Genomic DNA, 15,000 nt, shown 5'->3' on the forward strand with positions numbered 1-15,000 from the left:
GGAAGGCAGGAGGAAGACAGGATGAAGCCAGTAGGAAAGCAAGATGAAGGCAGGAGGGAGGCAGGAAGACGGCATTACATTGAGTCATTTGGCAGACGCTAACGTAATAATAACAACATTATTACACACAACAACATTCAAGCTACATTGCGACAGAGACATTAGTGTAACAATAAATACTGCTAGGTAGTGCTAAGATACATTTACATTTAGTCATTTAGCAGACGCTTTTATCCAAAGCGAGGCATGAAGAAAGCCGGAGAAAGGCAGGAAGAAGGCAGGACGAAGGCAGGACGAAGGCAGGATGAAGGCAGGAGCAAGGCAGGAGGGAAGCAGGATGAAGGCAGGATGAATGCAGGAGGGAGGCAGGATGAAGGCAGGAGGGAGGCAGGATGAAGGCAGGCGCAAGGCAGGAGGGAAGCAGGAGGGAGGCAGGATGAAGGCAGGATGAATACAGGAGGGAGGCAGAATGAAGGAAGGAGGGAGGCAAGATGAAGGCAGGAGGAAGGCAGGAGGAAGGCCGGAGGGAGGCAGGATGAAGGCAGGATGAAGGCAGGAGGAAGACAGGATGAAGGCAGGATGAAGGAAGAAGGAAGGCAGGATGAAGGCAGGAGGAAGGCAGGAGGGAGGCCGGATGAAGGCAGGACGAAGGCAGGAGCAAGGCAGGAGCAAGGACGGAGGGAAGCAGGAGGGAGGCAGGGTGAAGGCAGGATGAATGCAAGACGGAGGCAGGATGAAGGCAGGAGGAAGGCAGGAGGAAGGCAAGAGCAAGGCAGGAGGGAAGCAGGAGGGAGGCAGGATGAAGGCAGGATAAATGCAGGAGGAAGGCAGGAGCAAGGCAGGAGGGGAGCAGGAGAGAGGCAGGATGAAGGCAGGATGGAGGCAGAAGGAAGGCAGGATGGAGGCAGGATCAAGGCAGGATGAAGGCGGCATGAAGGCAGGATGAAGGCAGTTGGAAAGCAGGATGAAGGCAGGATGAAGGCAGGAGGAAGGAAGGATGGAGGCAGGATCAAGGCAGGATCAAGGCAGGAGGAAGGCAGGAGGGAGGCAGGATGAAGGCAGGAGGAAGGCAGGATGAAGGCAGGATGAATGCAGGAGGGAGGAGGGATGAACGCAGGAGGAAGGCACAAGAAAGACAGGATGAAGTCAGTAGGAAAACAGGACGAAGGCAGGACGGAGGCAGGATGAAGGCAGGAGGAAGGCAGGAGGAAGAGAGGATGAAGGCAGAAGGAAAGCAGGATGAATGCAGGAGGGAGGCAGGATGAAGGTAGGAGGAAGCCAGGAGGGAGGCAGGAGGAAGCAGGAGGGAGGCAGGATGAAGGCAGGATGAATGCAGGAGGGAGGAAGGATGAATGCAGGAGGAAGGCAGAAGAAAGGCAAGATGAAGGCAGTTAGAAAACAGGATGAAGGCAGGATGAATGCAGGAGGGAGGCAGGATGAAGGCAGGAGGGAGGCAGGATGGAGGCAGGAGGAAGGTAGGAGGAAGGCAGGAGGGAGGCAGGATGAAGGCAGGAGGAAGGCAGGATGAAGGCAGGATGAATGCAGGAGGGAGGAGGGATGAACGCAGGAGGAAGGCACAAGAAAGACACGATGACGTCAGTAGGAAGACAGGATGAAGGCAGTAGGAAAGCAAGATGAAGGCAGGAGGGAGGCAGGAAGACGGCATTACATTTAGTCATTTAGCAGACGCTTTTATCCAAAGCGACTTACAAGGGAGAATGACATTCAAGCTACATTGCGACAGAGACATTAGTGTAACAATAAATACTGCTAGGTAGTGCTAAGTTACATTTACATTTAGGGGATGAAGGGGACGGTCGCTCAGGAGGTAGAGCTGGTCGTCCAGTAATCTAAAGGTTGCTGGTTCGATCCCAGGCTCCTCCTGCTAGCATGCTGTAGTGTCCTTGAGCAAGACACTTAACCCCTCATTGCTCCTGATGGCTGCGTCCGTCGGTGTTTGAATAATTGTAAGTCGCTTTGGATAAAAGCGTCTGCTAAATGACGAAATGTAAATGTAAATGTAAATGTATTTAGTCATTTAGCAGACGCTTTTATCCAAAGCGAGGCATTATTGAAGCAGGAGAAAGGCAGGACGAAGGCAGGACGAAGGCAGAAGGAAGGCAGGAGGGAAGCAGGATGAAGGCAGGATGAAGGCAGGAGGGAGGCAGGATGAAGGCAGGAGGAAGGCAGGAGGGAGGCAAGGTGAAGGCAGGACGAAGGCAGAAGGAAGGCAGGAGCAAGGAAGGAGCAAGGCAGGAGGGAAGCAAGAGGGAGGCAGGATGAATACAGGAGGGAGGCAGGAGCGAGGCAGGAGCAAGGCAGGAGGAAGGCAGGAGCGAAGCAGGAGGGAGGCAGGATGAAGGCAGGATGAATGCAGGAGGGAGGCAGGATAAAGGCGGGAGGGAAGCAGGAGGGAGGCAGGAGCAAAGCAGGAGGGAAGGCAGGAGGGAGGAGGGATGAAGGCAGGATGAATGCAAGAGGGAGGCAGGATGAAGGCAGGAGGAAGGCAGGAAGAAGGCAGGAGGGAGGCAGTATGAAGGCAGGATGAAGGCAGGAGGAAGGCAGGATGAAGGCAAGATGAAGAAAGGATGAAGGCAGGATGAAGGCAGCATGAAGGCAGGATGAAGGCAGGAGGAAGGCAGGAGGAAGGCAGGAGGGAGGCAGGAGAAAGGCAGGAGGAAGGCAGGATGAAGGCAAGATGAAGGAAGGATGAAGGCAGGATGAAGGCAGGATGAAGGAAGGACGGCGGCAGGAAGAAGGCAGGAGGAAGGCAGGATGAAGGCAGGACGAAGGCAGGGCGATGGCAGGTGGGTAGCAGGAGGGAGGCAGGATGAAGGCATGATGAATGCAGGAGGGAGGCAGGATGAAGGCAGGAGGAACGCAGGAGGAATGTAGGAGGGACGCAGGATGAAGGAAGGACGAAGGCAGTAGGAAGGCAAGAGCGAGGCAGGAGGGAAGCAGGAGGGAGGCAGGATGAAGGCAGGATCAATGCAGGAGGAAGGCAGGAGCAATGCAGGAGGGAAGGCAGGAGGGAGGCAGGATGAAGGCGGGATGAATGCAGGAAGGAGGCAGGATGAAAGCAGGAGGAAGGCAGGAGGAAGACAGGATGAAGGCAGGATGAAGGCAGGATGGAGGCAGGATGAAGGCAGGATGAATGCAGGAGGGAGGCAGGATGAAGGCAGGAGGAAGGCAGGAGGGAGGCAGGGTAAAGGCAGGAGGAAGGCAGGAGCAAGGCAGGAGCAAAACAAGAGGGAAGCAGGAGGGGAGGCAGGATGAAGGCAGGAGGAAGGCAGGAGGGAGGCAGGATGAAGGCAGGAGGAAGGCAGGAGTAAGGCAGGAGCGAGGCAGGATGAAGGCAGGATGAAGGCAGGAGGGAGGCAGGATGAAGGCAGGAGGAAGGCAGGAGGACGGCAGGAGCGAGGCAGGAGGAAGGTATGATGAAGGCAGGAGGAAGGCAGGATGAAGAGAAGATGAAGGCAGGATGAAGGCAGGATGAAGGCAGCATAATGGCAGGATGAACTCAGGAGGAAGGCAGAAGGAAAGCAGGATGAAGGCACGAGGGAGGCAGGATGAAGGCAGGGGGACGGCAGGATGAAGGCAGGTGGAAGGCAGGATGAAGGCATTAGGAAAGCAGGATGAAGGCAGGAGGGAGGCAGGATGAAGACAGTAGGAAAGCAGAATGTAGGCAGGACGGAAGCAGGATGAAGGACGGAGGAAGGCAGGAGGGAGGCAGGAGGGAGGCAGGATGAAGGCAGGATGAATGCAAGTTGGAGGCAGGATGAAGGCGCATGAAGGCTGGATGAAGGCAGGAGGAAGGCAGTAGGAAAGCAGGATGAAGGCAGGAGGGAGGCAGGATGAAGACATGAGGAAGGCAAGAGGAAGGCAGGATAAAGGCAGTAGGAAAGCAGGAGGAAGGCAGGACGGAGGCAGGAGGAAGGCAGGAGGGAGGCAGGAGGGAAGCAGGAGGGAGGCAGAAGGAAGCCAGGATGAAGGCAGTTGGGATGCAGGATGAAGGCAGGACTGAGGCAGGATGAAGGCAGGAGGAAGGCAGGATGAAGGCATTAGGAAAGCAGGATGAAGGCAGGAGGGAGGCAGGATGAAGGCAGGATGAATGCAGGATGGAGGCAGGATGAAGGCAGCGGAAGGCAGGATGAAGGCGCATGAAGGCAGGATGAAGGCGCATGAAGGCAGGATGATGGCAGGAGGAAGGCAGTCGGAAAGCAGGATGAAGGCAGGACGGAGGCAGGATGAAGGCAGGCGGAAGGCAGGAGGAAGGCAGTAGGAAGGCAGGATAAAGGCAGTAGGAAAGCAGGATGAAGGCAGGAGGGAGGCAGGATGAAAGCTTCCTCCTGCCTTCTGCCTGCTTTCCTACCGCCTTCATCCTGCCTCCCAGGAGCATGAAGGCAGGATGAAGGCAGGATGACGGCAGCATGGAGGCAGGATGAAGGCAGGAGGAAGGCAGCAGGAGGCCTGGATGAAGGCAGGATGACGGCAGCATGGAGGCAGGATGAAGGCAGGAGGAAGGCAGCAGGAGGCCAGGATGAAGGCAGTTGGAATGCAGGAGGAAGGCAGGACGGAGGCAGGATGAAGGCAGGAGGAAGGCAGGATGAAGGCAGTAGGAAAGCAGGTTGAAGGCAGGAGGGAGGCAGGATGAAGGCAGGATGAAGGCAGTAGGAAAGCAGGATGAAGGCAGGACGGAGGCAGGATGAAGGCAGGAGGAAGGTAGGATGAAGGCAGTAGGAAAGCAGGATGAAGGCAGGAGGGAGGCAGGATGAAGGCAGCATGAAGTCAGGAGGAAGGCAGAAGGAAAGCAGGATGAAGGCACGAGGGAGGCAGGATGAAGGCAGGAGGACAGCAGGATGAAGGCAGGATAAAAGCAGTTGGAAAGCAGGATGAAGGCAGGATAAAAGCAGTTGGAAAGCAGGATGAAGGCAGGAGGGAGGCAGGATGAAGGCTTCCTCCTGCCTTCATCCTGCTTTCCAGGAGGTAGGCAGGAGGAAGGCGGGATGAAGGCTTGAGGTAGGCCGGATGAAGGCAGGAGGTAGGCAATAGGGAAGCATTAGGAAAGCAGGAGGACGGCAGGTGGGAGGCAGGATGAAGGCAGGAGGAAGGCAGCAGGATGCCAGGATGAAGGCAGTTGGAATGCAGGATGATGGCAGGAGGAAGGCAGGACGGAGGCAGGATGAAGGCAGGAGGAAGGCAGGATGAAGGCAGTAGGAAAGCAGGTTGAAGGCAGGAGGGAGGCAGGATGAAGGCAGGATGAAGGCAGTAGGAAAGCAGGATGAAGGCAGGACGGAGGCAGGATGATGGCAGTAGGATGGCAGGACGGAGGCAGGATGAAGGCAGGAGGAAGGTAGGATGAAGGCAGTAGGAAAGCAGGATGAAGGCAGGAGGGAGGCAGGATGAAGGCAGCATGAAGTCAGGAGGAAGGCAGAAGGAAAGCAGGATGAAGGCACGAGGGAGGCAGGATGAAGGCAGGAGGACAGCAGGATGAAGGCAGGATAAAAGCAGTTGGAAAGCAGGATGAAGGCAGGAGGGAGGCAGGATTACTGCTGTTGTTGTGTGCCCCCAGATGCAGGGGGCAGGGGGAACTACCCCTGTTTACTGGAGGACATTTTATCATAGTTTTGAATCAATGATCCAATTAAAATATTGGATATTATATTTATATCTTAATACAGTCATTATATATAAATGGATTAATTGAAGCAAATTTGAATGAAAACATCAAAATTAAAAGCCTGAAAACGGCAAAAGAATGAAATCATAAAAATCACAGATCACAGGTTAAAAGCAAAAACAAAAAAACAGTGTTAAGTCAGAAATTTGGGTAGAAGTGGTAATTAAACCATCGAGAACAGCCTTTAAGAACAAGGTGCGTTTGGATTATATCGAGTTTGGATTGTATCCACTTGAAAACAGCACTGAAATGTTGTTGTTTTTAATCATTAGAATAAATCACGATATGCACATCAAATATTTTAATATGACATCCAGACATTTTTGGGAACACACACACAAACACACTCACACGCACTCACTCACACACACACACACACACACACACGCACACACACACACACACACACACACACACACACACACACACACACACTAACGCACATACACGCCCAGGTGGTGTCCACAGAAGGGAAATATATCAGCGAGAAATAAATGTGGTGCAGTGAAGCATGAAGGTATTGAGTATTCCACCCGTCACCTGGTGTTACCACTGGATTTTGGAGGGAGGAGGGAGGGGGGGGGGGGGTGTAGGGGGGAGAGACAGAAAGGAAGGGAGCGAGGGAGAGAGAGGGAGGGAAGGGAGAGAGGGGGGAGAGAGAGGGGGTAGGGGGGAGAGAGAGTGGGGGAGAGAGCGGGTGAGAGAGAAAGAGGGAGAAAGGGGAGAGAGAGGGGGAAAAGGGGAGAGAGAGAGGAGAGAGAGAAAGAGAGGAAGAGAGGGAGGGGAGAGAGACAGATTTTAATTCTCATAAAGGTTATCTTCACTCATCTGAATATATTTTTTAACACCATTGCTTACACTTGTTGTTTTTTTTTTGGTTATCTATTCTTCCAATAAATATATATTTCTTTTATTTCATTTTGTACGTATTTCTTTATTTCAAATTTTATTAAAATATCTTTTAAGATATATTATTTACATAACCCTCGCTCATTCTTATATATATTTTCACTGCAACATTTACTGTTTATCTGTTTCAATTTTAGATTTAATTTATTGTTTTCATCTGCTTTGGTAATGTTAATGTACATTTCGCCTCCATTCTGGATGGAAATTAATTGAGAGAGAAAGAGCGAGAGAGAGAGGGAGGGAGAGAGAGTGCAGTAAATCCAGCTCCCCTCTTATTTACATTATCTTACATTAGGCTCCCGAAATCCTCTGAAAAGCCTTCATATCGTCATTATGTAGTGGACGGATTCTTCCTCTGAGGCAGAAAAACAGCGAAACACAGCGTTCTCCTGAAAACACATTGAATTCCACGATGACGTGTGATCGTAGGGTGGTGATGTCTATTTTAGGACAGTGGCTCGATTTATGATTTCAACTCGGGGAAAAGCTTAAAGAATGTCAGGCTGGAAGTTTCTGGGAGTCATGTGGATATAATTTTTGGGAAAATAATCAATGCAGCAGAAAAAACAACAACAAATAAGTTTGCTCAGCAGTGAATAATTAATCTTGAACTAGGTTCCAGAATATAGATTGTTTTAGATCACACTATCTTGAAATAAAGTAGATTACAAGCATTGAGGTAATGTCACACTAACCATTCTGATTGGTTGCCTGTACAATATTTATTTTCATCATAATTTTTCTGTATAAAATATTATCTTCTATATTATATTTTATTCATATATTTTGTATATAAATGCATTTTTTTATATATTTAATTACCTAATTTTCTTATGTATATAATATTATTTGTATTGTGTTTTTTTGGCTTATGTTTATGTATATGTTGTGTGTGTCACATGTTCTATGTTATATTTTATTTTATATTGACATTTTTTAAGTCTACATCATGCACTTTGCAACATATAAAAGACATAACAAAACAAAAATATCAAATGTTATTTCACATTCCATTCATCCCATTGTCCATTTAGGTGGATTATATCATTCTCTCCCTCCTCACAGTAAGAAAGCACCCAAATGTCCAAAAATAGAAAGCCAATAAGATATTATTACTCTGTCTATACGAGTTCTGCGGTTGGCCTCAGAAGCCTCATGCTCTAGATTAGATAAGTTCAGAAAGAAAGCAGGCAGGCGACTTCCAAGCTGTTCCAGGCTGTTCCAGAGCTGTTCCAAGCTCTAAATACAGACTGCAGAGTTACTCGGTCAGGAATTGATTAGATCGTTCCATAACTGCCTCGTGCTTATTTTTCCAAAAGAATGATTTTCAATTCTCTCTTCATAAAGACGGTTGCAGATAATTCCGCCATCAGACTCCCAACACTCTGCTGTCCTTCACTCTTTTTGTGGCATAAACTCATGCTCACATCACATGTGTATACACTGCCAAGGGTGGAAAATTACAATGTACGAGCTGCCATTGGTCGGAAAAACCAGCAGAGCGGGATTTCCTACTGATACATGTTATTCCAAATTCCTGATTTGAAATGAAATAGAGACATTTCCTTTGTGTACAGAATGCAGGTCAGTTTGATTATGATGCTATTTTCAGATAACAACTTGCATTTTTTTAAGTAGATAGATGAATTTCAGAATAATGTGAGAAATAAACGTGAAGGAATTATCTGCGTTTTTGCTTGATTGATTTTTTTTTTTTATAAATTAATCCCAGCACAAAAGGCATGTGGGGAAATGCGAAATGGATAGATAGATAGATAGATAGATAGATAGATAGATAGATAGATAGATAGATAGATAGATAGATAGATAGATAGATAGATAGATAGATAGATAGATAGATAGATAGATAGATAGATAGATAGATAGATAGAAAACCCTGATATTTTCACTGGAGGCTAATGTAGGGATGAACTGAATGACTGTTTTATTGATATGGACGTCTGGAAATCATTATCCATCACTGTTATGGTTGTTAATGCCTTAAAATTGTATGATTAATATTGAGTAACAATTTAAAGAAATATACTCCACAATATTAGACTCATTCCCATCCAATTTGAATTATGCCAAATACTTAGACCTTTCTTTCACATTAATTGAATCCTCTGTAAATATTTTTGTTATGAAAAATTATGTTCTTGACTCAAGAATTCCTCACCTGCTCTCTCTCTTGCCCACTCACTGAGCTTGTTCGATTGCGAGACTTGACACTCGGTTCTTTTCGTTCGCAAAGCGAGAGTTGAGCCTCAGTTCCGCACAAGGGTGTTGCTAGGATTGAAAGTTAACGGGGGCTTCGCCCATGCAGGCTCTGGGGAGGGGGGGCTGTCTTCATTTTGCACCCGTGCTTGTTTCGTTCCATAAGGAAATGGAGTAAAAAAAAATAACCTACATCTAACTAAACACACATTGTTCTGGTGCGCACCGTCGGAAGAGAGAAGAATCTTTAATGATCACACAACCATGCTTTGGATGGTGGCCGGTGAAATGAGGCCTCTGCATTTAACCCATCCTGGCTTGTCCTTCCTCCAGGGGGGAGGCATTCGTTGACGAGTGTCCATCGCTGGTCAGAAGATGATGGGTGCATGTTTTTGGTGGGGGTCCTTACTGACGTTAGGTGGAGGAAACCCATATGAGCATGGGGAGAACATGCAAACTTCACACAGAAAGGCTCCTTTTTGGGAGATAACCCACCCTGAGCACGGTGCCAACAGCGCCCCAGGTGGGAATCGAACCCTGAACCTTCTTGCTGTGAAGCAGCACCGTGCCACCCGGGAGTGGGAGCGATCGGGACGCAATTGGAGGCTGCCTATGTCGCCTTCAGGAAAAAAGGGCCATGCGGGGCTATTTTCGATTGGGGGCTATTCATAAAATATTCGGGGCTGAAGCATCAGACCCCACCCCGCGGACATCCACCCATGAAAACGTTACTTGTTCCACAGTTTAACGTTTTTTAGTTAACAGCCCTTTTGTCTGAGTTGCTCACATTTTAAATTGAGTTATTGCTGTTTTAAAAGATTATTTAATTAGAAATAAATAGTTTGCGAGTCTTCAATCAAGTACTTGTTGCATGTTGTTTTTTTATATATTATGTCAATGGTTATCATACAAAAATGCATTGTTATGTCAATAATACTGGTTTGATCAATTCCTGCTGCCTCTCTCAGACTTGGTGTGACATGATGTTCATGCGCACTGATGCAAGTAGTCATGGTCCTTTCTGTATCAATTATTTATTAAAACAAAGAAAATCCTCTTCTTTTATGTTTTTATGTGGGGGTGGGGGCCAAATGCACATGTTCTAAATATTGAGGTGGAAGTGTCCCCTGTGCCCACCCCCCTGAAATCTACGCCTTTGTTTGCATGGCTAATTACAGTATTTTACCCTGAACATCCCAACATAGTAGTTGGCAAAAAAACAGGCCTTGTTTATAATAGATGAAAGTCTTTATCTTCTGTGTGAAAATAACTTGTTGCTGGGTATTTCTGTAATGAAAATAAGCTTCTGTTTCATAAACTTGGTACTGATAACATTATTTAGATTACCATGTTGGGGTCTTTGCTATTTTAGTCCAATATCATTGTGCATTGATTACCTAGTTAGAGATTAAGAGTTGTTGTTTTATTTTATGTGTACAAATTGCTTGCTGCAGAGTATAATAAATGATGTTAAACAAACTCATTCTGTTCCCTCACCCATGTACTGATGCTATATGAAACTTCCCCAGGAGTGCTGTTACAAGGGGTCCAGTTATGCGTTACCTTATTTTCTACCAAATATGTAATGTCACAATGTCAAATGTTCATATTAGCCCTGGCCAAAGTGTCAAATAATGAGGTCAACTAATGACAAAGTAATCGCTGTGAACAACCCATTTAGAACTCGTGGGCCTCGGTTGGGTGGCACCACCCACTTAAACAGAGCGTCAGGAACGCAAAGGATTTCCAGCTTTGCTTCCTCCTCCTCAGATGATGATGATACAGCAGGTGAGTTTTCAACAAAGGGTCATTTTCCAATATCAATATATTTACGGTAAATGCATAAACCATGCCTTTTGTGAGATCTTTTTTGTTGTTGACAGATACATTACCTTTTAATGTGACATTGAACATGGCTAGCTTTTATATAATTTTTTTTTTCATCTTAGGTCCACCCATCTATGCAGGCAAGGAGCACTTTTCTGCACCTCCATCCACTGATCCTACTGTCCCTTCTGTGCATGTTTCATCCTCAGCTGATGTGGCTGCTAAGTTAGTCATCAATGTCACATCTACTCCCTCAATTGTAGGAAGTCTCCGCCTCTCCGGAACGTAACTGGTTGCTACCCGGCGCCAGTGCTCTCTCGCGGTCAGCCTAACGCGGGTTCACCCGCCCATCGAACTACAACTGATGAACCATCAACAACAACCTGAGTGAGTTTTTTCTAAGTTTCTCTTTCTGTTTTGCTGGGTTCCTTTTGAATGCGTAGTTTATTTTGTACTTTGTGTTATTTGTGACCGCTGCACTAGTTTAGTTTGATTGTTGTGGTCACTGCCGAGCAGATGCCGGCAGCTAGTGCCAGGGGGCGGAGTTCATTCTCCGGCATGCAGTGAACCTCGCCCCGGTGATCAGCTGCTCCCTGGAGGAGCTGTTAAATTCGCTCTCAGAATGAGCAGCGGTGATTTTCCTAGACAGTGTGGTTATTGTTGTAGATTGTTTTGCCCCTTAAATTGATTTCCTTAGGTTGCAAAGCTCCTCAGCTTAAACACATTTTTTTCATTAAGAAGACAAGTCTTTATGGTTTTAAAAAACAATGCAATGGAACAGAAAATAACATTGAAATACAGAACTGGGGGGATTGATTACACTGTTTATGTAACATCTGACACCATGAAATGCTTTGGGTGTGGAAAAGAGGGTCATTTGATAAGAACCTGCCCAGAGGAGAATGTCAGCAGCTAGGACCCCCCCTGAGCCCACACCTCCAGGACCCCCAGACTCCACTGAACCCCCAGTCCCCACTGAACCCCCAGTCCCCCTGAACCCCCAGTCCCCCCGAACCCCCAGTCCCCACTCTTTACTCTTACAACATTTATAGACTGAGCTCGGTTCGAGCATGTTGCAGTGGCAGTGATTTGCTGTTATTGCCTTTTTAATGCAGAATGTCTCTGCAGTAAAATTGTCGCTGCTTTTTCAGTTTGTCTATCTTTCTTCTACTTCAAAGTTTTTGTAAATCCTTTTTTCTATGAAAATTTAGCCAACCTAATTTTGTACTGGCCCACCGAAAATACAATTTCTGGCAGCGCCACTGCTCCCTATAAAGGAAAACTCCACATTCCCTAAAAAACACGATAGCCGAAGCTTCCATTACGATGACACCTGCAAACAATTAATTCATGGGGAAAAAAAATCAGTCGGAGTTGGTTTACGTATTCAAAAAGAAATCATGCAGTCTCCTGCTTCTGCTGTAAATTGTTCTCCACAAAGTCCACACAACTGGTAACAGCGGGATGGTGGGATCAGGTCAATATAGGTGCACTACTGAACCAGCATGAAAATAGTCCTAATCTTTGCAACATCATGGTGAAATGGAAGGATTTTGCATTCCATCTTTCAAAGGGGAAAACTGAACCAGAAATGGCCCCCTATCAGAGGCAGGAAAGAATCGCTGGCGAGATGTTCTCACACGCTTAATTTGTATTTTTCAGTCCATGGCCGAGAGGAATCTGGTCCTCAGGGGGTGATACAGCTGATACAGTAAATAAGGACAATAATGTGAACTTTTCTGAAAGAAGTGGAACTAATAGCTCAATTTCATCCTGTCTTGGGAGATCACATGAGACAAATCACACTTACTCATGGAAAATAATCCAAAATTGGCTGATAAGCTGTGTCAGTGACACAATACTGGATAAAATGGTGGCAGAAATCAAATGTTTCTAAATATTATGCCATAATATTGGATTGCACCCCAGATGTTAGTCACAAAGGACAGATGTCTGTTACCATGCCCATTGTAAGTCTTGGCAAACCAGCAGAGATAAAGAAACACTTCTTGGGGTTTGTCATGAATCTCCTGAATCAATTTTCCTGAATCTATTGGTCTAAGCTTGTCCACAGTAATTCTAAACAGGCTTGAGGAATAGAACATTCCGTTCCAGGACTGTATTGTATTGTATCTTATGACAAACATGAAAGGCAAAAATAAAGGTGTGCAGGTCAGGCTGTGAGTGAAGAAACCACATTCTTTTTAATAATACCTTCTATCGTGAGCAGCATCGACCTCCTGCAGCATTTAAACAACACACACACACACACACAAGCACACACACACACACACACACACTCACACACACACACACACACACACACACACACACAGACACAAACACACAGACACACACACACACACAGACACACGCTGGACCTGATTGGTTATGAGAAGACAACTTGTCCATGTGTCTGTCATCCAGGACGTGTGTGAGATGTCATACATCAGGAGGATGAACCGACAGATGGACCAACAGATGTCCTGCTCCCCCTGCTCATTAACTCCATCCCCAGCTGTTGACCACGCACGTCCGGCTCCGTCCTACTAATGCTGGTTAGGGTTAGGGTTAGGGTTAGGGTTAGGGTTAGGGTTAGGGTTAGGGTTAAGGTTAGGGTTAGGGTTAGGGTTAGGGTTAGGGTTAGGGTTAGGGTTAGGGTTAGGGTTAGGGTTAGGGACTGGCACCGGGACCGGCTAACGGGACCCAGACTGGGCGAAATTTAGCATGAGCCCTGGGAGATTACACCATTAGCACAATCTGTTTATATCCAGAATGATACAATGTCACTGTGGGTCAGGAACATCCACAACAGCATCTCCACACAATTACAGGTTAGAGAGAGATGGAGGGGGAGCGGGAGAGAGGGCGAAAGGGTGAGAGAGGATGGGAGGGAGAAGGAGAGAGGGAGATAGTGGTAGAGGGAGGGGGAGCGAGAATAGGTGGGCAGGTGGGAGGGAGAAGGAGAGAGGGTGAGGGATGAGGGGAGGAAGAGAAAGGGGGAGGGAGAGAGATTGGGGGAGCGAGGGAAGGATGGAGAGTGAGAGAGAGGGAGGGATGAAGGGAGGGAGGGCGGTGGAAGCATTTGTCCTGTTTAACTATTTTGATTTATTCCTTCGTTCAATTCATATGTTTTTGTTTCTTTTAATTTGCTGTTTCTTGATTGTTTAGTTGTTGTCGTTATTGTTGTTGTATATGCTTTGATTTGTTTTTCTGGTGATCTTCATGCCAATAAAACACTTTGAATTTGAGTAAAAACAGAGAAAGAGGGTTAGGGTTAGGGGCAGAGAGGAAGAGAAAGACATAGAGCGAGAGCGAGAGAGAGAGAGAGAGAGAGAGAGAGAGAGAGATATTTGTCTAAAATTTAATTTTATGGGTAATACAGGGATATAACCTTAACCCTAACCCTAACCCTAACCCTAACCCTAACCTTAAGCGTAACCCTAACCATAACCTTAACACTAACCCTAACCCCTAATCCTAACTCTAAAGAAAACCCTAACCCCCAACACTTACCCCAACCCTAACCCGAACCCTAACCCCTGATTCTAACCCCTAACACTAACCCCAAATTCTAACCCCTAACCCTAAACAAAACCCTAACCCTAACCCCTGATTCTAACCCCTAACACTAACCCCAAATTCTAACCCCTAACCCTAAACATAACCCTAACCCTAACCCTAACCCTAACCCTAACCCTAACCCTAATCACTAACCTTAACCCCTAACCCTAACCACTAACCCTAAACAATAACCCTAACCCTAACCCTAACCCTAACCCTAACCCCTAACCCTAACCCCTAATTCTAACCCCTAACCCTAACCCTATCCCTAACCCTAAACCCTAACCCCTAACCCTACACCCTACCCCGAACCCTAACCATAACCCAAACCCGAACAATAACCCTAACCCTAAGACTAACCCCATGACGCTAACACTAAACCTAACCCTAATCCTAATCACTAACCTTAACCCCTAACCCTAACCACTAACCCTAAACACTAACCCTAAGCCTAACCCTAACCCTAACCCTAACCCCTAACCCTAACCCCTAATTCTAACCCCTAACCCTAACCCTAACCCCAAACCCCTAACCCTACACCCTACGCTGAACCCTAACCATAACCCAAACCCGAACAATAACCCTAACCCTAAGACTAACCCCATGACGCTAACACTAACCCTAACCCTAACTCTAACCATAACCCCTAAACCTAATCCTAACCCTAACCCTATCCCCTAACCGTAACTCCTAACCCTCCACCCTAACCCTAACCCTAACCCTAACCCTAACCTTAACCATAACCCTAAGCCTAACTCTAGCCATAACCCTAACCTTAACCCCTAACCACTAATCCCAAACCC

This window comes from Zeus faber (genome assembly GCF_960531495.2).
Source record: "Zeus faber genome assembly, chromosome: 2".
In the NCBI taxonomy this organism is placed as follows: domain Eukaryota; kingdom Metazoa; phylum Chordata; class Actinopteri; order Zeiformes; family Zeidae; genus Zeus; species Zeus faber.